Below are 26,239 nucleotides of genomic sequence, written 5' to 3'. Positions count from 1 at the left end.
GACACAAGCATAGTATACCCGTCCAACCTCCTCTGTTAGCGCTGGTGTAGTAATGGGTTGTGTCAGGATCTGATGCTCCGAATGTGAGCTACTCTCTCCAATGTCCCCAAGTACATCATCATTCACATTGTTCTTCTAGGGCTCCTCTAACGAGATTGGACAACACTTTTATTGGGAGCCGAATGCCTCAAGAGCTCTTTGCTATGGTGGATGTCCTCCCACTACATTATAACACCGAATGTTAATTGGCAAAAATAATATAATAATGAATACTAAAGCAATTCAGAGAAAACAAAGACTACTGCTTATCTATCCCATTAATTATAACAGATAAAACAAATACTACTGCTTATCTATCCCATACCAGAGATTTTCGTCCCTTTCTTTCTTCTCCAAGGATCTGCAAACCAGAAATGCAAGCTCATATCAAATGGCGCTTGTTTTCACTACTCTTAAGCAAAAGACTATCTAAGAGATACATTTAATGGCAGATTGCAATCACTTATCAATTTTGTTTTTTGTACTACAAGACCCTAGATGACAAGAAGAGCCTCTAATACTTGAGACAAAAGCTCATCTCGCATGAACCTAATTGCACCATTAACAGTAAGTAAGCAACGTAAAACCCCAAGATTTCATTTCAAACTTCAACTCCGGAACACAGAGCTGAAGCTGAAATTAGATTTCAGTCTATTAAGAATTTAAGTTAAATGAAAAATCAAAGGGCAACTACAGAATCTCTTCAGGTTCTTGACTGAACTTCACCCAAATCCTAGATTCAAATGCAAGAAAATTCACCACTATCATAAAAAAGATGAGAAAACCAAGTTCATATATTGGTTCAATTATGGCCATTATGGCTAGAACTGGTGATTGGCTGACAATCAAATGTCTGCCATCAGCTGCATTAACATTTCAGCATCTTAAAAAACTATTTAGAATTCAATCAGCTGAAAACACTCAATAACCCATCCCCGCATTTTGATGAAAATTGCCCGCATTTTGATGAAAATTGCCCAAATCACTTCTTTCTGTCTCACTAGCCAATTGGACATGAACCCACTTCCCCAAAAGAGAGCAAATAAAATATGTGGAGGCCACTGAAGAAATTAAATGAATATGACCAACAATTTCATTTCTCAAATTCAAATTCCCAACGAAAAAAATCACAAAACAGGAAAATGAATACTGAACCCATATTTATATAAAATATAAAAGAAAAAGTTGCATTGTAAAATAGAGAATAGAAGCATAACATAAAACCAAATAATTGTATTAAAATTTAATTTGAAAGTCAGGCATTATTTTTTCTTTTCAGGCATTCAACTGTATTCATTGCAACTTCTTCAAGTTATAGATTCAGTTGCATTCATTGCATTACCAATCAAAAGACCAGCAAAAGATGGGAGAAATAAAAAAAAATAGATTCACCCAAAATAAATCATGTTATCCATTAATCCTTCCAAATACCACTGCAAAAATGTAACTACCCTCCATTTTCATATAAAAAATGGTTATTTCAATCATAAGATTCCAAATTAAATGTTTCTAAATCAAACCATGACATATTATTTGGTAACATCTAGAACATGCTATGAAGCCATAAAAAAATGAGGAAGAAAACTAGTTTGAAAAACAAAAGAAGAAATGCTAAAAGAAATTCAATTATTAAATTTCCCAATCTCCTGCAAGTTCACGATGCATACAGTTTCAGAGCAAAAACCAAAACCCACATCATAATTCTCTTAATATTCATCACATACCCAAAAAAACCAATTGAACAAAAACCGATATTCACATGAAATTTTCTTGCATGAATAGAAATAATAAAAAAAATAAAAAAAAATACTTCTAATTTACCACTGGAAAGACATGATTGACTGGGAGTTCTTCAGTAGCTAAAAGGTGGCACGCATTTTGGTACATCCTCCTCCTTGCGATTTGGCTTTCCTTCTCTTCACTAAAACCTCCATGAAAAAGCTTTCTTCTCTCTAAAGTGTCTGAGAAGTTCGCAAAGAGAATGTGGGCAGCAGCACAGAGAGAGTGAGGGGACCTTCACAGAGCAGTAGAGAGGGTGACGGGAGAGAGGGGACCTTCATAGAGCAGTAGAGAGGGTGACGGGAGAGAGGGGACCTTCGCAGAGCAGTAGAGAGGGTGACGGGAGAGAGGGGACCTTCACAGAGCAATAGAGAGGGTGAGCGAAAGAGAGGAGGTTAAAAGAGCAAGAGAGGGTAGCAAGTAAAATATTGGAAGGTTTGAAGCTTTTGAGCCTTCGTGCGTTGGGTTTTGTTCGCAGATCTAAACCGTTCACAGGTGAAATATTTGATTTAATTTGAATGAACAGTCGATGGTAGTGTGGCGACATTACTGTTACTTTTCGCCTATAAGCTTTCGGAAGACTTTTCTTGCTTTCTCTCTCTCTCTCTCTCTCTCTCTATATATATATATATATATATATATATATATATATATATATATATATATATATATATATATATATATATATATATTGAGGGCTCTTTCATCGCCCCAATAAGTTCTTCCATCATGTTTTACCAAGAACATGTATATAATAATACAACTCTAATTCTATAGCTGACATCTTTTTCAATTTTTCCATTCTATATATTAATGACCCAAGATATCAAAATTAATCTTTTTTAAGTACTTTTTAGCCATCAATCTTAACTAATTACTCATTTCTACTCCTAGTATTATTGAATTTACATCTAAGTATTTGTCGTAAAAAGATGTCACAAAAGTATTAGCGCTTTAGCTTCACATACTAGAAAATCTGGCCCACAATAAATGCCGATCATGCAACACTGTTGAAAAGTCATTAGGTACTTATGAGGAGAGACTGAAGAAAAAACGTTCCAACCTCTAAAGTACCAAGTTTATCAAGATTCAGAGATGCTTGTTGCATCATTTTCGTATTGAAACCAAAGTTTGGCCGATGAGCCAAGGAATCGTAATCTCAGTTTGTTTGGATTTCAAGTTTTCCCCTAGCACGTGCCAAGGTCAATTAGACCTGATGCGAACACAACTCCTACGATACATAGGGATATCTCTCGCACATTCCACAACTTATTTTTTAGAAATATTTAAAATAGCATTCGGGGCTCATTATGCACATGGGCCCACCATGGCCTACATAGCCACCTCTTCGGTGGCACACCCTACTTTTAGGGGTTTTCCTATTTTATAGGGTTGAATTGATAAGAGTAATAACTTTAGCTTGGAGGTCAAGTTATTATGAGATTTAGAAAGATGATTTATCTTGAGAAAGATTTGAATGAATCTTGAGAAAGCATGATAAGGCTTGTGCATATTTTTAGATAAAGCACAACATTATGATGAGTATTAATTGATTTGATTTCTATTTATGGGATAATAGTTAAAAAAAAAAAAAAAGGAAAAAAGGTTCTAGCACCTTCCATAGCATGTTGATGGCCCATCTATGGAATTGAAGGCTCAAATCTCTCATCCCACAAGTCACCCAAAATCAATGTTTCATATTCAATCCACAAGATGTGGCAAACCATAGAAATCTTAGAGAAAGCCTAAATCTTATTTTTTGCGGCTATAGAGTTCTTCTCTTTCTCATCTCTCAACTATAGATTTATGGCTAAGGGTTTATGGTGTATTAAAAAGAGAATATCTCTCTCAAACTAGGTTGTTAAGGGGGATTCACCTAAGAGATTCATGTTCCATTGGTGTGGCTTGTCCAACTTGCTTTCCCGGTTGAGATTGAAGGTTGATCGTTAGATCTCGTACCATCGGAAGGTGGCGACTCGGTGTGGGGTGTGAGAAGAATGGTTGAGGTAATCTCTGGTACCCTCTTTGTTTCTTCCATATTTATTTATTATATCTTTTATTCCCAAGCATAGATTGTGTCTTTTTTTTTTGTTAATGAAAAGGATGGCTTGAATGGCTTCAAGTTCTTGATATCCTATTTTATTTTATTTTATTTGAAGTTAATATATTATAAAAGGACTTCTTGTGAGTGATCTAGACCGTGAAGAAAAAAAAAAATTGAACAAAAAACAAACGAAAGTTATTATATACTCCGGCTAGATCATCTGTCCTTCTTTTACATATCATCCATGACCATTTTCTGCAATTTTTTCTATACCTCTGTGTAAATAACCTAATATGGGTTCACAATCAATAACAACTTCACCGTCTAAAGTAACTATGAGTCGAAGAACACCATGCATTGATGGACCGTGAGGACCTATATTGATTATCATGAGGTTATTTCTTGTAGCCGGTACAGTCTCTCTCTCTATCATATCTTAGAAGCACCCTCCACTTATTTGGGCTTGTCATCCAAAGTACTCTCCTTGAGGCTCTTATACATGAAAGTCATGCCCTCACCACTCATCAAAGTTATTACACTAGCCACCCCATTCCAAGGCACGAGGAACACTGATCCACAAGTACACCAAGAAAGCAAAGGTGAGTGCAATTATGGACCCCATGGTGGCAAATTTGAGGGAATTCCTCCTCTCAAAGGCTTCAGGCTTCCATGGCCTATTGCCTGCCCTGAAGCTGCTGTTTAGGCATTGTAGCCAAAGAATCCCAACCCCAAAACTGAAACCAAGATGGATGAGAAAGAAGAGCGATAGTCGAAGGACTTTGTGGCCTTATGCCCATGGTCTTTTCTACTCTCCATTGGTGATGCAGTAGATTGCTCAAGATAGTCGAGGGCGATTATCTCGACTGCATCAATTGGAAAGAGAACCTCAACCTTTGAGCACAAGCATTTTTATAGAGAGAGATGTGCGTGTCATACCCATAGAAAAATTTAAGGGGCAAAAGACTTGAAATTCACGCATATTTTGGCTTTATTTTGGTTTCATAAAGCCTAGGCCTTATAGAAACATCATCAAGGAAAGGAAAATAAAATCAAAATAACTAAACCTCATCTCAAAACTTACCAAAAATTACATTCTATCATTGAAAAACCTTCAAATCAATCATCCAGACTTTAACCATTATAGTAGTAAAAAGAAATTAAGATTTCAAGCCCTAAAAAAAGTATGAATGATCCTATAGGACCCTCCCCTACCTATGTGTGTAGGACCCCAAAGGATCACCATTAAAGTTAGCACGAATCTCTAGAAAAGCTATCACATGGGTGTGGGATTTGATTTTTCTATATGTCCATGTCAAATTTAATGGTGATCCTTTGGGGTCCAACACACATGGGTGGAGCAGGGTTCTATAGGATCATTTCTCAAAAAGTGTATTATTATCTAGGCCATCAATTTTACCCAAAAAAAAAGTGTTCGCAGATCTACAATATTTTTGCTTTTTTTAGTTTCAATTATTATAGTCAATGATGGAAATTAATTTTAGAGTCATTATGGAGATTTTCAACTCCCAAAGTGCTTTACAAATGAGTTTCCAAGGTGAGGCTTAACTTTGTTTTCATAAGTGCAAGCTTTCTACGCTTTCTTTACTGCGTAAAACTTATATACTTCCCATATCCAGCTATCCATTCTGAATGAATGGTTGAGATGACCCCCAATCACAATCTCATGTCTCTATGCTATTTTTTTTTTTTTTTTTCTACAAAATATTTTGGCAACAAATTTTGGGCGTCCACTCCTCCTTGAAACTCTCACTTGTCAAAAATATAAAAACAATATTTCTAATAAAATAAAATGGCCAAAATACTCTTGAAATTCTTTTTGGCAATCAAAAAATTATTTTTAATATTTTTTTTAGGTGTGTCCCATTGAGAAGATGGCATGTACCAAATTTCATATTCATACAATTTGTCAAAAAAATTAAAAATGAAATACTCTAAGGTGTCGAATCTAGATCAAACGGTGTGGCTCACTTGATCTAAATTAGACGGGTGGATGGGGGAGAGTATATATCTTATATGTTGTACGAGAAGTATAAAAACATTCCCTTTTGATAAAGCTTAAACCATATATGAACTATATCTATAAGAAAAAGCTTGTAAAAACACTAGTTACATATGGTGGGAAAGGTCACAATCATCCTAACCATTGGATGTGCAACTGTGTAACAAAGTTTACCACTGGCCGTGGTTAAAGTCCAAAAAAATAGAAAATCATCATACTTATGTATAGAAATAACACAACCCTCAACCATCCAAGAGTGTTTGTTATCTTTTATAAAATAGGGAAGAATCTTATTATATACCACACATAATCAAATATGATGAGCATATTTTCTTTAGGGGTTTTATACTATGAGACCATTTATCTTTGATACAAGGTGGTCACAATAGCTACTAATCATTGGATGTCAAATTGAATGGCTTGGGGTGTGATACAAAGTTTGATATATATATATATATATATATATATATATATATATATATATATATATATATATATATATATATATATATATATATATATATATATATAAACTTTGAATATAGTCAATGACACACTCACAATCACCTAATTTGAAATATAACAAACAAAAGTGATAGTGACCTCCTTAAGTCAAAAATAAATGGTCTCTTTGAATACTTTCCCTTTTGTTTAATGGGGCCAACTTAAAATTGCCTAGGTTCAAAACCGCAGTTGACCGGTCCAAGTCTCCTTGAACTAGAAAGCACCCAAGTATAAAAGCAAAAAAAATAGGAAGAAGTTTGATAGGGCTACAGTCCGTTCAAAATAAACAAAGTCTCACCTCAAAACTCACTTAAAATTGTAATTTTGGCATAAAAACCTTCAAATCGATCATCTCAGCCTGGACATCATGGTGTTGAAAAAAAAAGAAGCATTCCAAGCTTTGAAAATAGTGTATAGACTCTTCATTTCGCTCTAAGAATAAGTGTTCACATATTTTCAAGATTTACACTTTTTTTAAGCTTTAAATTTCATAGTCGGTGTTAAAGTTGATTTTACATCCATCATAGAGATTTACAATGCCCAAAGTACTTTCCAAACGAAGGTTCAAGTTGAGGTTTTACTTTGTTTTTATAAAGCCTAGGGCCAAGCCGGGTTTAATAGGATATTGGGCCAAAATGGTTTCAAATTTTTGTTTTCTTTGTTCCAAATTGGGCCAAAATGTTTTTCCGGTCTTTTCTCGTTGGTCCGGGCCCAGCATGATAGGGGCCCTACTCCCACCATTGGCGTTTCCTAGTTGGCCTAGTGGTTTTTTAAATACTAACAATTGACTGACAAGTAAGAAGATGCTCATTACGGTTTTAGTGTATTATTCCATGACACAATTTTGTGCAATCAAACATGCCAAATCAAGTTGGATTTTATAATATCACGAAATTTTCATAACAATGGGTGCAATCAAACGTGGGGTGTTGGTTCTTTATAATTTTGTAGTTTTGAGATCTTGAGTTTATGGGATTCGAAACAGAATTTTAACATGAGATGCACAAACACAACCGAAATTCAGGATGGAATATTGGGGTTCGTATTGGGAGAATGTCATAATACTGCGGGAACTTTGTATTCAATAATAATTAAGAATGTACAAGACCTGTATAAATATACGACTAATAACAGTTCTGGATAGATATCAATCAATACTGATAATTACTAACTAAACAATACTGATAATTATTGACTAGACACCTATACCTAAAGGTAACCATAATGTTGTGTATTGATATACACAATACATACGTAATGCACCCAAGAGATGTATACCTATACACCCATACAGATATGTATCCGTATAGATTCGGATATATACACTAATACTCCCCCTCAAATTCAAGATGCTTTGACACAAAGCAGCTGGAGTTTGAACAATAAGTTACATAAAAGAATTGAGTTCGATTTTCAGGTCTCCAGGTGTAAGACGTGACCGATAGAAGTAGTAGAAGCAGTAGTGGAAGCGGTGGTCTCTTGCTTGAACAAGAAGTACAGAATGACGCTAAGCCTCGGCTTCGGCCTCAAGAACAGATGGCCTCAAGCCTTAGACCTCGGCTTCAAGCCTCAAGCCTCAAGCCTCAAGCCTTAAGCCTCAAGCCTCAAGCCTTGGCCTCAAGAACAGACAGCCTCAAGCATTAGGCCTTGGCCTCAGGAACAGACGGCCTCAAGCCTCAGGAACAGACGGCCTTAAGCCTCAGGAACTGACGGCCTCAATCCTCAGGAACAGATGGCCTCAAGCCTCAGGAACAGACGACGACAGCCTCAAACCTCACAACCGGGATCAAGTAACGAAAAACTTGAACAACATCAGATAAACATGCCTTTGGAACATTCGGGATCGAGAAATACGATCAAGAACAAGAGGCCCATGGAAGAGCTAATAAAAATAAGCGACGTACCAACAATTGGATATTAGATTTAGAGTTGAAAACAGGAAAATCCAAAATACATCAGAGAGTTGAAACACGACTTGACAAAGAGACAGATCATAGAGTCGAAACACAGCTCGACAGAGAGTTGAAAGACGACTCGACAGAGAGAAATCAGAGAGTTGAAACATGAAATACGACTCGGGAGAGAGAAATCAAATAGTCAAAACACGACTCGGTAGAGAGAGATCAGAGAGTAAAAAACACGACTCGGTAGAGAGAGATCAGAGAGTAAAAAACACGACTCGGTAGAGAGAGATCAGAGAGTCGAAAACACAACTCGGTGGTTAGATGGTGCAAATCAACCATTTTCAGAGGTGGATTTAGAGAAGGGTTTTAGATCAAGATCAACAAGGGTATGTCATTAGAGGCCAAGAGATAAGAGAGAGATTTGAGAGATAAGAGATAGAATATCTAAGTGACCGAGAAAGTAGAGAGATCGTGAGATTGAAAAAGCAAAGAGAGACCGAGAAACAGAGAGAGATTTGGGGGCAGAGATTTTAGGGGCAGAGAGATGTGAGAGAGATTAGAAGAAGACAGAGAGAGAGAGAGAGAATAGAGAAAAGATCAGTAGAGAGATGGAAAAACCATGATGAGATGTGCTAGATCAGTTAGAGAAAGAAAGAGAAACAAATATATTGGGATTTTTGAGGAGGAGAATGGAGAGAGAAATGGAAAGTGGGGCGTGAAGAAAGAAAGAATGGTTACACTGAATCAGGATTTTACAAATAGCAATTTCAGAAATGTAGATCAAAATATGAACTTGTTGTGGATTTCTCTCCACATAGAGAGAGACATTTTACAGATATATATTTGTGGGAAAGAGAGGGGGTGAGAAGAAGAAAGAACGGTGAAAAGTAGAAAATTTTTGAAGGGAAAAGCAGAGGAACGTGAGTCTTACAGACATTAACTCATGTAAAAACTCATGGTAATATTTAATATAGAGAGAGAAAAGAACACAGAGAGCGAAAATCGTGGAAAATGGGAAAGTTTCGAGGGCACTTAATTCACTATGTACAGTTCGAGATTATATGGCAACGCTTACTCAGATCCCCTCTTGGTGAGCCGCAAGCATCATCTTATTTGGACTTTAGAGAGAGAAAGAAAACAGATCGATTTGAAAGAGAGAGAGAAGATCATCATAAATGGTCTCTCTAGGTATTGGGTTTTGCTGAGCTGCTGCATTTTGAAGACTTCACTTTGGCAAAGCTATAGAATCTGGAGACAGAGAGAAGGGAAAGCCTGCCCGTAAACAGAGAGCATTGTAGGGAGAGATAGGGGGAAACTTTGGACATGGAAAGGGGGCGATTAGTAAGAGAGAAAATCAGATTTGTTAGTAGAGAGAAAGAGACTTCGACATTTGAAAGAGAGAGATGAGGATGCATATGAAATTTTCGGAACAAATATTGGCCTTCCTGACATCAGATCTGAGGTTGGCTAGCTCAAATCTGAGCCGAGGAATCTATGGCTTTGATACCATGTGAAAAACTCAAAATACTGTGGGAACTCTGTATTCAATAATAATTAACAATGTACATATATGACTAATAGTAGTTCTGGATAGATATCAACCGATACTAATAATTATTAACTAACTGATACTGATACTTACTGACTAGACACCTATACCTATAGGTATCCATAATGTTGTGTATTGATATACACAATACATATGTAATGCACCCAAGAGAAGTATACCCATAGACCCATACAGTTATGCATCCGTATATATACGGATATATACGCTAACATGTATGTTTGGGATTCGTGTTGAGTTTATGTGGCCTTTAAAGGCCTTATGAGTGTGTATTGAAATACTTTTATTGTGAAACATAAACTCAGTGCGTGTGTGATCCCTCGAGGATCATACTAAACAAATGATGTTTGCTTATACCGGACTGTGCTTATCGATCTAGGCCAGTCTATTGGAAAACCCAAGGTACCTGGGCATACAGAATTAACCGAGGAGGGTTTAGGGTTTGCCCTTGATGAGGTCAGAGCATATGCCTAGACAAGTGAGCCTAGGGACTGTGTGATCCTTGTGTGTGATGGTAGGCCTACTCAGACGAGGGTCAAAACCTCATCCACGTTCCATCATACAGCATGCATATCGATAGATCATTCGGGAAAGCCAGATATCCACCTTTGGGTGAAACGTATGCATGTGCGAGAGATACCCCTATGATCCATAGAGCTGTGGTTGCATCAGGTCGTGGTGACCTTGACTCGTCTCTAGGGGAGGACTTGTAATCCACAGACAGGGATTGTGACCCCTTGATTCATCGACCTGACTTTGATGACCCGCTAATGAGCCCCTGCTTGGACTGTAGGTCAAGGGAAACACTGGGTCGGTTCGATAAAGCTAGTGTGGTGTAATCCACAGTTGAAGGTGGAGTACCCCATAATTACATATTGAATTCTTAAAACCATATGGATCATTTTCCCATCATATTAATTTAATTGCATTCATTTTATTATTGAAATGATTGTAGTTTTATTACTTTAATTTTTATTAAGCTCTCAATATTTTATTTATGATTTTTGGACTTATAAAAATACAATTATTGATTTTATGAAGTTGTAAAAATTTAAATATATATTAATTCGTTTTATTTATTTTTAAGACTTTTAATAAATTTTCATGGGGGCCCAAAGTGCACATGAGCCCATCATGTGGCATGTGGGTGGGGGCCCACATGTGTCACAAAAGGGTGGCACGCCCCACCCCTTTGGATTCCTTTTGATAGCTTTGTGTTTAAGTTATTTAACTATGGAAAGTGTATCTTATGGCATATGGTCAATTTGTAATATAGTAAATATTGACTATATCTTATCCATTTAAGATAGTAAATATTAACTTGATATTTTTTGATATATTCTTATAAAATATATGAAATGGATAATGCAATTTTATGGAATGCATGATATCTTTAATTGATTTAATTTATTTAAATATATTGATGGAAAAATGGTTTAAGGAAAGGGGGATAATGGTTCATGTACCTTCCATAATGTTAATGGCCTATCTATGGAATGGATGGTTCAGATCTCTCACCCCACAAGTCACATTGATTAACGGTCCATATTCAATATCAAGAAAGTGGCAAACTATGTGAAACCCTGGACCTAAATTTCACTATAAAGAAAGGTACTCTCCCCCCATCTCTACACACCTCTCTCTCTCTCATAAACTCTCTCTCCTCCCTAACGGCCATGCCCCTCTCTCTCCTCTCAGGATTTCTCTCTCTAACCCTTTCTCTCTCCTAAGACCCATAGGGGGCATGCCCCAACCCTAGGTCTCCTTTTCTCTCTCTCTTGACTTAAAGATTTATGGGTTGGGAAAATTAGGGTTTGAGCCTAATTATTTTGGAGTTAGGGTTTTGTAGAGATTTAAGGGTGGTTACCTAGTTTGACCAAACTTAACTTTTTGGTTCGAGATTGAAGCTAGACCGCTTATCCTACCCCATTGGATGTGGTGACTCGGTGTGGGGTATAATAAGCCCGGTTGAGGTAATCTCCGGCATCTTCTTTTTTACTTTTTTTCTCTTTTATTTTATATTCTCAAACATAGTATTAGGTTGTATGAATGACATCAAGTAGTTGAGATTTATTTTATTGATGTGTCATTTATTTTTTTGGAATTTCTATTGTTTGTAAAAAGACCATTTGTGAGTGATCTTGTTGCCAAAGTTATAACGGGTGATTATTATTAAAAAAAAAATTGTATTTCCTGGCTAAAGATCACATAGGTCTTTCTATCAATTCGGAGACCAACTCCTAATTTTTTTATAGCGATTGCCGATCATTTATCTTTGGGACAAGTTTATATAGACCCTAGGCTCTAAACAATCAAATTACAGCCTACCTCAAAATTTTCACTAGAAGAGGTTGTTTTGATGCCCATATATCCTCAAATTGATCATCTCGACATAAAGATGCATGGACTTGAGAATAAAATGGATTTCAAGTTTTGGAAATAGTGCATCTCGCAATGTATTTTTTGACTATCAAATTTTAAGTTATTCAAGTTTTCATAGTTTTGCTTGATCTACACTAAGTTTTAAACTTTAAATTTTATAATTAAAGATGAAAATATATTTTAAGGCTAGTCAAAGCTATCCAATATTGCAACCACATTTCTTGACACTATTTGAAGGTGGGCTTTAATTTGATTGTCTAGAGCCTGGGCTCTATACAAGTCATGCCCTTTATCTTTTTTACATGGAGGTCACAATCATTCCCACTAAAATTGATAAAAAAAAAAAAAAAAAAAAAAAGAAGAAGAAAAAGCAAAATATTGTGGCGAGTATCTAATTTTGCTTACTTGTGTTTATGACATTGTGTTTATGAAAATAGGGAGTGTGGCTCTCCTTCTCAATCTTCACCAATTGTCCCGGAGTTTGTGTTTTAAATTCACTTGCATTGAATTTTGTGAATGTTAAAGGTAAATTCCATAGAGCTCCACAATTACAATAGGGAGGCAAAAATAGAGGAATACAAGTTCTACTTCTTACTAAAAATGAACCACTAGAATTTGCATTCAATTTTGATCTTTCTTAGCCTCAAATTCTGTCTAAACCTTGGTTCTTGCCCCTTTGATGACTGAATTTCACCTACCGGGCTCAAGGATGGAAATCAAGTGCCTTTTGTCTTGGTTTGAGGCTTTCTTCAAGGCCATTCAAGGGTTTCTCTCTCTATATCTGTAGAGTTTAGCTCTCTCTCTCCATAGAGTTTAGCTCAGGCACTCAACACAAAATCTCCAACAATTAAGAATCTAAACCATCGAGAGCCCAACTTCTCCAAGAGAGCCCCAAATGACCATTTTTGGAGTATTTGTTCATAAATGAAGTTAGAGACCATTTATCTTTATACAAGGAGGTCACAATTACTTACAACAATATAATGTGAAATATGATAGCTTGCATGTGTAACAAAATTTGAGAAATTTTTTTTTAAAGTTTGAGCTTGGTCAATGGAATAAATAAAGCCATCCAATTTCACATCCAATGGTCAAGATTAATTGTGACCTCCTTATACCAAAGATAAATGATATCATTATATACTTTTCCTTTACAATATATTTGGGCTTTAGAGTAAAATATTAATTTTTTTTAATAAAAGATGGGCAGTGGCCTTTTTTGCCACTAATTCACCAAAATTGATTTTTCAAATTATTTTAAAAATATTGTCCAATTTAATTATCATTATATTGCTAAGCCCAAACAATAGTTAAAAGTTAAAACTCAAAAAATAACATTTCATAATTCTATTTATAAATTTTAAAATTATATCGAGATTAATTTTAATTTGATAATTTAATAAATTTTAAACTTTTGATAAATAGCTCTCATCAATTCTTAATTTGAATTTTTAACAACATAAAATTATAAAATTTAATGTATCATTTCGACTGAACCTTGATTTTCAAATGCCTCATTTTATTTCGAGAAATTTACATAATATCCCTTGTATTTTGTAAAATTTAAAAGTCTTCATCAATGCCTCATATTTTATGCTCGTGTCCCACCTTTCTAGGCAATATAATATATTTTAGTTTTAATTTTTTATTATTATATTGGATTAAGCTAAAAATTGGGATTTCCACACTCTAACCATAATGAACTTATAAAAATACCAATATATTAATTTAAATAAATAAAATAACCAAAATATACCTAAATTTTGTACAAATATTTTTATTTTATTGTTATTATTTTTCTATTTTTTAAATATGCATAATGGTGATAAATATGGACACCCAAAATTCAAACCCGGTCTAATTTATATAAAAAACATAATGTTGAAATACTAAGCATGCTGCACATGAACATAGGACAATTTTAAGTACCAAAAACTATGGTGGATACTTACATAAATTTACCTTTTATTTTTAATGAGAAAATATTAATTTCCAAGTGATTCTGACCATTTAGATTGATATATAAAAGCAATTTTAGAAACCAATTCAATGTAAAAGATGCCCCTTTTTTAAAAAAGTTTTAAGTGTGAACTTTGTCAGAATTAAATTTCAATTATCATTATATTGTGAAACACCAAAATTATTAAAAGTCAAAAAACAACATTTCATAATTCTATTTGTAAGATGATATTACGAGTATAAATCTTTAATTAAATATCAATATTTTAATGTTTTAATGACGAGAGTACTTTTCGGGCTTTTAATAATGAGAGTACTTTTGGGTTTACCTTGGTAATTTGATCATTTAAAGTACTGTCTAGATAATTTAAATATGTATAGTCATATGTAGATTGAAAAATAATGTAATTCGAGAGGAAATTTATCAAATCACACTTCAGAATTGATTTTGATAACATTATTTAGACAAAAGAAGTTTTTCCAGCTACAAATGGTTTTTACACATTATAAACTAAAAATGATTTTTAAAAGTACAATTTTAATTTATAATTTAGATAAGTTTATAAATTTTAGAGTGATTTTATTCAAGGTGAAATTAGATTTTTTTAAATTAGAAACTATAAAATTTAACATGTCTCACCTTTTAAGTGGAAATCCAATCGTTGCCACTTGATCATGCTTTCACTATAAATTTCACAGGAAAATATTTTTTTCTCTTCCCATGTCATTGCATTTACTCCCCAATTTTTCATTCTTAAAAAAAAGAGAGTTTATTCCAAATTAGTTGATGTTGTCTAACATCTATGTGAAATTTCATGTAGTTTTATTGTATTTCATGAGAATACAGTCTTGGCCCGTGATTTTTTTCTGTTGATGATGCATTTCTCTCACTACATTTCATTTGCTGCACCTGCTTCTCATCTCTCTTCAACCAAGTGTGGCTATAATCTCCTATATGGATTCTTGTCATAGAATTTTTGTGGAAATATTCTATTCTTATGGCTTTCTGCATCTGTCAATAATTGATCTGCTCATTATTTACTATCAAAGCAAACATTGTTAGCTTTTGTTTTCTGAGATACGGTAATTTACATATCGGAATTTGATTGGGATATAGAAGCTTCTTTTGTTAATTTGTTTGCAGAATCTCTCTTTCTCTCTCACACACTCTCTCTCTCTCAAAAGGGTGTGGTTTGTGTGAAGCTTCAACCTTAAAGTATCCTAGTATGGCGGACCTCCAAACGTTGCTGCGGACCTCCAAATGTTGCTGAGAATGCAGTTTAGGTGCCAAAAATCTCCAAAAATATTTTTTCACCCAAGTATAAAATGTAAAGCTCCTTAAATAGCGCACAATGACTTGATCTATGAAAATCTGAACGGTCCTCATAATGTGTTAGAAGATGTCCTATTTACAAGACTTGAAATTTGTCTTTTCCGTATCTACATATGTCAAAGTCGAGTTGATCTTTGGAGTGTTTTTTAACTTTTTTTTATGGGCCTTCTGACTTACATCTTATTTCTATAGTATAAAGTTGACATTTTATATAAACTTTTTCCCTTTCAAAATTCACGTGAACCCATATTATTCTGAAAAGTTTTTCAACCTTTTTTTTATGGGGTTTTTGAGTTGCATCTTACTTCTATGGTATAAGGTTACTTCTATGGTATAAGGTTGACATTTTCTATAACCTTTTTCCCTCTCAAAATTCACGTGAATCCATATTATTCTGTAAAGTACGACACTCTGCAAAAGCAGAAAATAAACCATCATTATTTGCTTTTGATGTGTGACCTGAAATCCATACTTTGGCCATATTTGTTTGTTTTGTTATATCCAAACAACCAAGTGAAGGGGCCAAACAATTTTCTTTGTTCATTTTCCCCCCTCAAATTCCAATCAGTCTAATCTAATCAATGTTGATCTTTTCATTTTCTTTTCTTCGCTCGTGTGTGCGCGTGTGTGTGAGGGAGATGTAGAGAGAGACCATTCACCATTCCTAACCACCCTGTTGTGAGTTCCGATAGGTTTTTCCTTGGAGACACTCGCACCCAAGCAGGATCTCAGCCTCCCTGACGTCCCTGCCACTGTTGCTGCCATCAAGAACCCCACCTCGAAGATCACTCATGATGAGCATACCCACGAACACTTGCCACCAGGCGACCCTAGCAAACGTGCCTTCGCCTACTTCGTCCTCACTGGTGGTCGCTTCATTTATGCCTCGCCTCTTGGTCCTCAAATTCATCCTAAGCATGTCTGCAAGTAAGGATGTTCTTGCCCTCGCCTCTCTTGAGGTTGACCCCTCTGGGCATCGAGCCGAGATCCAGTGTTACAGTCAAGTGGAGGGGTAAGCCTGTTTTTATTCGCCTTAGAACTGAAGAGGACATCAAGCTAGCGAAGAGCGTTGATTTGGGACAATTGAGAGATCCACAACCAGATGAAGAGAGGGTCAAGAACCCTGAGTAGCTTGTGGTGGTCGGTGTGTGGGCCCACTTAGGGTGCATCCCTTTGCCTAATGCTGGTGATTACGGGGATTGGTTTTGACCTTTTCATGGATCCCACTATGACATTTTTGGAAGGATTCGGAAGGGCCCGGCACCATATAATTTCCAGTTCCCCGACCTATATAACTTCTTGGATGAAAACAAGTTGCTCATTGGCTAGGAGGGATATTGTGCTTGACTAATGTCGATGTTGATGATATGGATCTTTGTTTTGGCCGGCTTCTGCTCGATTTAAACTCAATAATGGGAAAGCTTTCCATGTTTCCCTACAACATAGAAGTTCTATCTTCCTTCTTGTCCAACTGTTTATTTTTTAATATAGAGCTAAAATTGTTCCAATCACAATGTCATATTTCTACACTTTTTTTTTTTTTTTTTTTCTATAAGCTATTGTGACACCAAATTTTGGAAGCCCACTCTATTAAACTCGTACTAACGAAAAATATAAAAAAAAATTTCAATAAAATAAAATGACCAAAATACCCTTGAAAGTTTCAAGGGGTATTTTGATCATTTTATTTTATTGAAAAAATATTTGTTAATATTTTATATAGGTGCGCCCCAATGAGAAGATGGCACGTACCAAATTTCATATTCAGAAAATTTGAATTAAAAAACTAAAAATAAAATACTTTAAGACGTCGGATCTAAGATCAAACGATGAGCGGCTTTCTCGATCAAAAATGGATGGCTGGATGGTAGGGAGAGGATAGAAAGCTTTCCCCTGAATAATTGGGGTGCATGGCCATATAGCCTTTTGAGGTGTGTGGAAATGCCTTTTTTTGATGGATTACTATGCCATGTAAGAACTTGCTATACCTTATTCTTCTCATTTGTCTTGTATCTATTTTTTTTTCTTAAGTATTTCAATTGTGCTTATTTAGAGGCATAGAGCATTGCAATCTCATGCAACTTGTAATCTTGAATAAAATGGTGGGTTTCTGCATGTGGTGATTTTTTTTTTCCTACTCTAATAGTAAAGCAGTTGCTGATGCCAACGAACTTGTGAAAACCATATTGAGCACAACAGTAGTGATAGGAGGGGCTTTGGGATTTTATGAAATTTCGGGGAATATTTGATGCCTCTTTTTTTTTCTTTACCGTGGTTTTCTTGAACACCGAGTTCTTAAGCAGTGTGCATGTGTGCTTTTGATTGCTTGAGAAAAGATATGATCTAATTATGTTGTTTCATTGTGCTATATGTATCAAGAGAATTTTTATATGTTTGTTTCCATATTTTAGATGATCAGTATGTTGTAGTGTTAAAACTCTTAATATATCGAAGTCTTTTATATTGCATTTTATTAAACCTCTTTCTTGCCTTGTGAATGGCGCCCAATTGGGCCTAATCTGGCTAAACTCAGCCAATATTTCTAACTTAGTTGAGTCATCAAAAAGACAAACAAATTCTGAGTTTTATACCCTTAAATACAAGTAAGGCTGGCCTAAGTTTTGATATCCCTCCGCTCATTTTTTATCTAGTTTGCCGATTAGGTCATTACTTATTCATTTTCTCCCTTCTTTAACACAAAAAGGCAAAGACTATTGTCCCACAACTATTATATGGGTGCAATTTAGAAGATTTTCGGAAGGCATGGATGTGAAATATTTTAAAAGATGCAGTTTCTATAAGGCCTAGGTATTATGAAAATAGAGTAAAGCTTCACCTCGAATCCGTAAAGCACTTTGGGCATTCAAAACCTTCATGATGGCTGTAGAATCAATTTCGAACATTCATGATGAAATTTGAAGCTCAAACATGGTACAGATCTTGTGGATCTGTGAATACTTATTTTTAGGACGAATGGATGGTATATATGATGTGTTATAATATATACTATTTGGGGCATGAAATTTTGATTTTTTTATCACAACCATAATGGTCAAGGTTGAGATGATCGATTGAAGGTTTTTCGAAGCCATGACTACAAATTTCGGTGAGTTTTAAAAAAGAGGCTTTATTTATTTTGATAGGGTTACAGCCCTACCAATATTTTAAATTGGCCTTCCTTGTGATTGATTAAAGGATGATATGGCCTAGGCTTTATGAAAACGAAGTAAAACCTGACCTCAAATCATTTTCGAAAATCACTTTGAGCATTAGAAAATCATGGTGATGTGATGGAGGGAAAATTTATACTTATTTTTAGTTTCTATTCAATTTTAAAAGATGTATATTTTGATTTTAATTTTAGGATTTAAGTCTAGGGTTATTAGTTTCTAGGAATTTTAAGGACTGTTTAGATAATTTAATCAAAGTTAAAGAGTTTAGTTTCTAGTTATACTTAAGTTAGAACCTTTTGATTAAAAGTTAAATTATATGGACAAATATCGTCCAAAACAATTATTTTTCAATATGAATAAGGGCATGAATAAGCTGGAGAGTCATTCATGTATTCATCTTTAAGAAAAGAAAGATTTTGTCTTGTAAAAGAAGACTAAGGCTTGAGCCTTAGGTGGGAGAAAACCCTAGGGTTTCTCCAAAATTATATGTTTCTTGCTGATTTTTTTAAGTTTCTTCAAGTTCTCTCATACATCAAGTAGTATCAGAACCCGCGATCTACACAAAAATTATTGTAGCACGTACGAAAGTTACTTTAGCAGTACGAAAGTTATTGTAGCACGTAAAAAGTTACTGTAGCACCACTTCTTTTGGTAGCCTAGGTCAACGACAAAGAGGGGAACTTATAGTGGGGTCTCGAGTTTGTTGATTTTGACCAAAGTTTGCCAAAACAACCTAGATCTTGTTGATTTCAGCAATTGTTGTTTATTATTTGTCTAGGGTTTGTACTTTTGACAAAGCTATAGCTGCGAGAAGGGACAATAGAATGGGGATTTTCATAGATCTACTATGTGATCCTATAGATAATAGAATTGAAGAACTTGAAAGGCAAGTACAACAGTTCGCGAGTCTCAATAATGTGTAAGACGGTGATCTATCAGCCCAAGAGGATCTCGAGTATAAGCCTTTTCACTTTGTGCTCCGTGTGTGGAGTCGAATGATGATGATAGTGACAGAAGACCTAGATGTGGGGAACATCAATCTAGGGTTTTCGATTTGAATGATGATATTTTTTATTTTGACATAGATCGCATGAAAAGTCAACAAATTGTCTGACCACCAATCTTCGATATATACTCCGATGAACAACAATATTTCTTAGGAGATCTGATCTATGATAAGGATCAATATAATGGTGAAGATATTTTGGAAGAGGGGGAAGAATATGGAGAGAAGGCAGCAGGAGGACTGATCAAAATCATGCCCTTTGAAGATCTCATCAATATTAAAGAGGTGGAACGTTCAACAAATTTAGGGCATTAGAATCAGAGTAGCGCAGTAGAAGTGTGGTCGTCTCAACCGTAAATTATAACCCTGATTTCAGAAAGTGATCAAATAGCTGTTGAGAAAACCTCTAAAGGTCAGAAAATTGAGTTTGGAGTATCTTGCATTATTTCTAATGGGAGTTCATGAATAACTGAATTTGATAAATTTGCATGGATTCCTCAATATGTATATCAGGACTTTTTTCTTGAGGAATCTTTTTTACCGGAATAATATTTGAGCCAACAAAGAAAAAGAGAGTGGTTTCGATGCCGAATTCATCTTAGCACATTTCAAAACTGATGATGAGTTTTCTTCAACAAGGGGAGAATGATGGAGGGAAAACTTATGTTTAATTTTAGTTTCTATTCAATTTTAAAAGATGTATATTTTGATTTAAGTTCTAGGATTTAATTATAAGGTTTTTAGTTTCTATGAATTCTAGAGACTGTTTAGATATTTTAATTAAAGTTAGGGAATTTAGTTTCAAGTTATACTTCAATCCAGTCTTTTTGGTCAAAAGTTCAATTGTATGGACAAATATTGTCGAAAACAATTATTTTTCAATAAAAATAACAACATGGATGGGCTGGAGAGTCATTCATGTATATTTAACGAAAACAAAGACTTTGTTTTGTAAAAGAAGCCTAAGGCTTGAGCTCTAGTTGGGAGAAAATTCTAGGGTTTCTTGAAAATTGTGTGTTCCTTGCTGATAAGTTTCTTCAAGTTCTCCCTACATCATGATGATTCTAAAATAAATTTCCAACACCGACTAGAGAGTTAGAAGCTCAAAAAATGGTATAAATCTTGTGAATCCATGAACATTTATATTTAGGGTGAAATGAAAGGTCTGGATAATGTGTTACAATGTATATTATTTTCAGGGCTTGAAATCCTAATTTTTTTTCACAAGCATAACGGCCAAGACCAAGATCGACGATTCAAAGGTTTTCCAATGCAGAACTACAATTTTAAGTAAGTTTTGGGGTGAGGCTTTAGGCTATCGCCCTATCAAAACATTTTTCATTAGGTTATTACTGATTCATTCTCTCTTTAACACAATAAGGTAAAGATTATTACATGGGGATAATCCACCAACTATTCATTGGACAATCCACAAGATTTTCAAAAGTTATGGATGTGAAATATTTAAAATGGTCTTCCGTGTAATTAGTTAAATGAAAGATGATTTTGAGTCCCTAAACCTAGATTTGGCCATCCATCAAATGAATGATCTAGAGTGGAGGTGAATTTATTTTGAGCCATTCTTTATTTAAGCTTAAAGATGTATAAAGATGCTTGATAGTCGAGGTTGCAAACATATCAGCAGTTCCCTTGATGCGTTTCACAATAGAAAAAGTTATTCATTTTATTATAATTTTTAATTATAAAATTTTGCCATTTAAAATTAAAAGAAAGAAAAACCTAAAAGTGCCTGAAACAACATACATATTGATAAAAAGGAAAAGACTTTATATAGAGGCGAAGCTCTAAACAATCAAATTAGAGCCTACCTCAAATATTTCGCTAGAAGAAGTTATTTTGATGCTCAAATATCCTCAAATTGACCACCTCGACATCAAGATGCATGGACATGGGAAAAAAAATGGATTTCAAGTTTTGGAAATAGTGCATCTTGTAACATATTTTTGGACCGTCAATTTTCAACATTTTCAAGTTTTCATAAATATGCTCGATCTACACTATTTTTGAAGCTTTAAATTTTATAATTAAAGATGAAAAATATATTTTAAGGCAGCTGCAAAGATTTGTAGTATTGAAATCACATTTCTTGACACTATTTGAAGATGCGATTTACTTTGACTGTTTAGAGCCTCGGCTCTACACAAACCGCACCTCAATAAAATACTCTGAAATCTCCGTAAGTGCTTAGAAGTGTCAATAAAGTTTTTTTACCCATGTTGCCCATCTAGTATTATTGTACTAAACCATGTCCTTTGAAGACCATTATTAATTGTATTTCTTATTTAGGGAGGGTTGAACTTTTATGGATGGCTAAAATTATAGTTTTTCCCTATTTATGGGAACTAGATTCCATTCTAATTTTGGTCACATTCAACTTCTATAAGAGAAAGTTAAAGCAGGGAGAGGGGACGATTCATAGGTGTAAACAAAATTAGGATGATTAGGGTGTTCAATAAACAAGTAAAAAACTAGGGGATCAGAGATAGAGAGATGGTTATGAGGAGAACAAAGTGTTGAGAATTTTTCGGATCGGCTTTGGATCCACCCAGATCCGAAAAGTATACATCGGATCTAGATCCAGAATATTCGGATCTAGATGCAAATCCAAAACTATATATAGGATCTGGATCCAAATTAGTTCCAAATTTGTATATTATAAAGTTTAAATATAATTATAAAAGTTAAAGTAATTGTATATATTTTATACATAAATTAATAAATATATAAATTATAACATATATATGTAAATTATATGTAAATTATAACATATATAAATTAATAAATATATAAATTATAACATATATATGTATATATAAACATAATAATATATATTATTTTAAAAAATCAGGTCGGATCTGAATTGAATCCACCTATAACCCAATCCGACTTGAATTACTATTCGAATCTAAATTTTGGATCCGGATCCAAATTTTGGATCCAAATATTTTGGATTTGGATCCAAATCTTATATCCAAACTCAAATCCGGATAGGATCCAAATTTCAGGTTTCAAATCCGGTAAATACTCAGCCCTAAGGTTGAGGGGAATAAAAGAGAACGTGACATGAGTGAGATCATTGAAGCTTGGTTCTTGTGAAAGAATATATTTCGTGCGCATTTATCTTTAAAGTATATGGGGTCAAAATAACTGTAGTGTAGGGTCCATCCACATACAATAATTATACTAGAATACCTAATACCATATTCAAATCCGAGAGCAATGGAACGTATGTCCAAGGGCATAGGAATTGTATACAATGAGACTATTTACTTTTGGTACACGGTGATCACAATTACTTATAGCGATCCGATGTGAAATTTGATAACTTGGATATGTCACAATATTTGATAAAATTTCTTTAAAACTTTGAACTTGGTCAATGGAATAAATGCAACCACCCCATTTCACATCTAATGGTTTCGACTAATTATGACCACCTTGTACCAAAGATAAACGGTCCCATCGAATACTTTTCCAAACATATGTTAGCATATCCAAGTGATACTACAAACATCTTTTAAGCACTTGATTAAAGTTTCGGTAATGTTATATCGCTCATTGGCATGCATATCATTTTCCCTATGAGAAAAATATATTGATTTTAGATATATCTATAAAATTGTGCATATTTCTAATTATGAATACAATAAGGATTTTTTAATTTTAGTAAATTATAAATGCAAGTCATTTTCCCCTTAAGAGAACTACATAGGTTTTATATTCATTTTTCAAATTATATATATTTCTCATTATAAATATAATTGATAGTGGACACAAGGACTAGAGCAAATTACCAAGCCGCAATACAAGGCAAAATGGATACCTTCAACAAGCCACTTGCTAAAAACCAAGTTAAGTGAATAAGTTACAATCTTTTTACATAACAATTACAACCATTTCTAGCCTTGTATAACCACTGTAAATAAACTCAAATCCCTTATGGGGCAATTATATATAAAGTAGGAATAGCTTCTGAATTACACTTTCATAGCACAAATTACATAAACTATGTTTCAAAGCTTAAATACATCATACAACTAATCTAACCAAATTCATAAAGAATAAAATCAACTAAACAGAGAATTAGAATGACAAATTAAAATAGGGAAGCCATATTTTGAACCCCTAGTGTCGGGGCCACGCAATCGGGCCTCATAAAGACTTAATTTTGTCCCTTCGGATTGTACAAAAGTGGTTCAATCTCACAAGATTGTCTAATCCAAAGGAGAAGAAATTACACACCTTAAAATCACTTCTTAAGATCTCAACACGCTGAAATTATCATCCAAAACAGAATGCAAAAGGTTTGAATCAAATCGGATAAAGAACAAGAGAGTTATGGCCAAACTACACATGGTGGTCCCTCGGACCACCAAAACAACCTTGTATGGAAAGATTATGAACCCCCATAGCTAAAAACATGATGATAAAGTTCAGAAAATAGAGTGACACTCTGAGACTAAATTATTTGATGGGTTTGAAGTAAATTAATTAAAGGATACTATGCATGATTATGGATTCTCATGCATATAGGTTATAACTCATGAAGGACCACACTATGAATAAGCATGATGAGAAAGATGATCAAATGGGAATTCTAAAATCAATGAAACTTTTCTAAATTCAAAACTCTAGTAACTATAGATGCCAAGGATATGATCTTATGAAAAAAGAAAATTCAATGGAGTTTACCTTGATAAATGCACACTATGTACTTAAGCATAAGAAAGGAGAACCACCATCAAGATCACCATTAATGGAACTCTAAAAGATCTCTCTTCAAATTTTCTCTCACAAAACCTTAGAAGAAGGAGGGGAACAAAAATTTTCAAAAATGGTTCAAGAGTTGAGATAGTTAGGGTTTGAGATCTCATGATGTACTTTTATAGTATAACTTTGGATTCAATCAACACCCTTGATGCATTAATCTAAAGGCACATGAGAGGCTAATGTACCTAGCCATCCATCCCCATCCAAAGACTAGGATGAAGGGATGGGATTGCACACCATTATCACTCACCCTAACCCTAAGTTATGTCACTTTACCATTTTGTCGTTGGCCCATGTTTTTGTTTCAATTGTATCCAATATGGCCTTACAAAAATACACTTAGTTTTTTTAATAATGTATTAGAGTAGATAACCACAAAGGTTAAAGGGAAAAGAAGTAATCGGCAAAGCTTACACAAGTGGAGATATTCTTCTTTATCAAAGTCAATCACTTTATAAATCTAAAATTTCAAATCAATCATTTAAAGATAATGTCCCCTTCACACATGTGTGTGACGATATTTTCAACTCAAAATTTGAAAATGCATTTTCTCTTTAATATCAAATAAATTAATTAATTAAACTTCACACATGATATGCATGACCCATGTGTGAGTTAATTACGACATGTGATAAAAAGGGGGCCTTAATTTATAATATTATATAACAATATATAACAATATATAGCAAGACACCATAATACAACCCCTTATAAAACAAGCAACCAAATTCTAATCTAGTCCCGTACCTAGGGATCTGTGCCCAGCTAGGCGGTGATCCTAGAGTGAGGTGTGGGGTGCCATGTGGCAGCCCCATGGTCACTCGAACGCCATATGGCACTACCAGGTCATGACTAAAGTGGAATTTGAGCCAAACAATATGAAAACCCTTATTTTTTTAGCAAATAAAATTCCCAAAAAATCTCTAAAATTCATAATAAATATTAAAGTATTTTTGAGTAATTATTAGGTTTTTCTAATCATTATAAAATCAAAAAAAAAAGTATAGTAAGATCTCAGGCTAATAACTATAGGTATCGAAGTACTCTATTGAGCTAGTTTCGAATGATGTTCCGCTGAGTCTCAAATCGACCCAATAGACCTATGTTCCATAGTCTAAAGCAAGGATACATAATTGGCCATATCAAAGCCACTAAGCTAGAAATTTCGATTTTTCGGCTCTCAATGGATTACATGTGTACCCCTGTGAGACATGATCCAATTCAATTACAGGGGTCCTCTCAAAGCACATATGCACTGACTCTTCCAAACTCGGATAATGCATTTGAAAGAATGGCTTCCCGTATGAAATGAAAATGCACATGTCTTGCAATGGTCTCGTGTCAGGATATGGACTAATGTCTCATAAGTCTTAACCATTCCATAAAGGGGGAACACTCATTCCCAATAAGTACACGAGTTCTATTTTTCTCATTTGGATTGTCCAAACCCTGGCAGATTGCAACTAAACATGACGCTAACCTATAAAATCCTGACTAGGAGGTGACCCTCACACCTCCTTGAGAAATTGTTTTCTCAACACGTGAACTCTCGATGCTTCATGCGTACTCAGGATAAAAGAATCTGGGTTCCATTTCACAAGACACTAAGATTTCAATCTCTCAATCACTCCCACTGAATGAGGGACTACTGGAATTTAGGCCTCGGTAGGCCATATTTCCAACATTATCCCACTTGGCCTTTTGAGGCCTGAATTCGTGTATCTCTCTCTCTCATTAT

At 34.6% G+C, this 26,239-nt stretch overlaps 1 pseudogene; it reads left to right on the top strand.

The window, feature by feature from the left end:
- Nucleotides 1-4,473: 4,473 nt before the first annotated feature.
- Nucleotides 4,474-16,948, top strand: LOC105420005 (cytochrome b-c1 complex subunit Rieske-1, mitochondrial-like; annotated as a pseudogene).
- The last annotated feature ends 9,291 nt before the right edge of the window (nt 16,949-26,239 follow it).

The sequence above is a fragment of the Amborella trichopoda genome, chromosome 11 (genome assembly GCF_054954075.1).
Source record: "Amborella trichopoda isolate Santa Cruz 75 chromosome 11, AtrichopodaSantaCruz75HAP2 v2.0, whole genome shotgun sequence".
NCBI classification, from domain to species: domain Eukaryota; kingdom Viridiplantae; phylum Streptophyta; class Magnoliopsida; order Amborellales; family Amborellaceae; genus Amborella; species Amborella trichopoda.
This window is presented reverse-complemented; position numbering and strand designations above follow the sequence as displayed.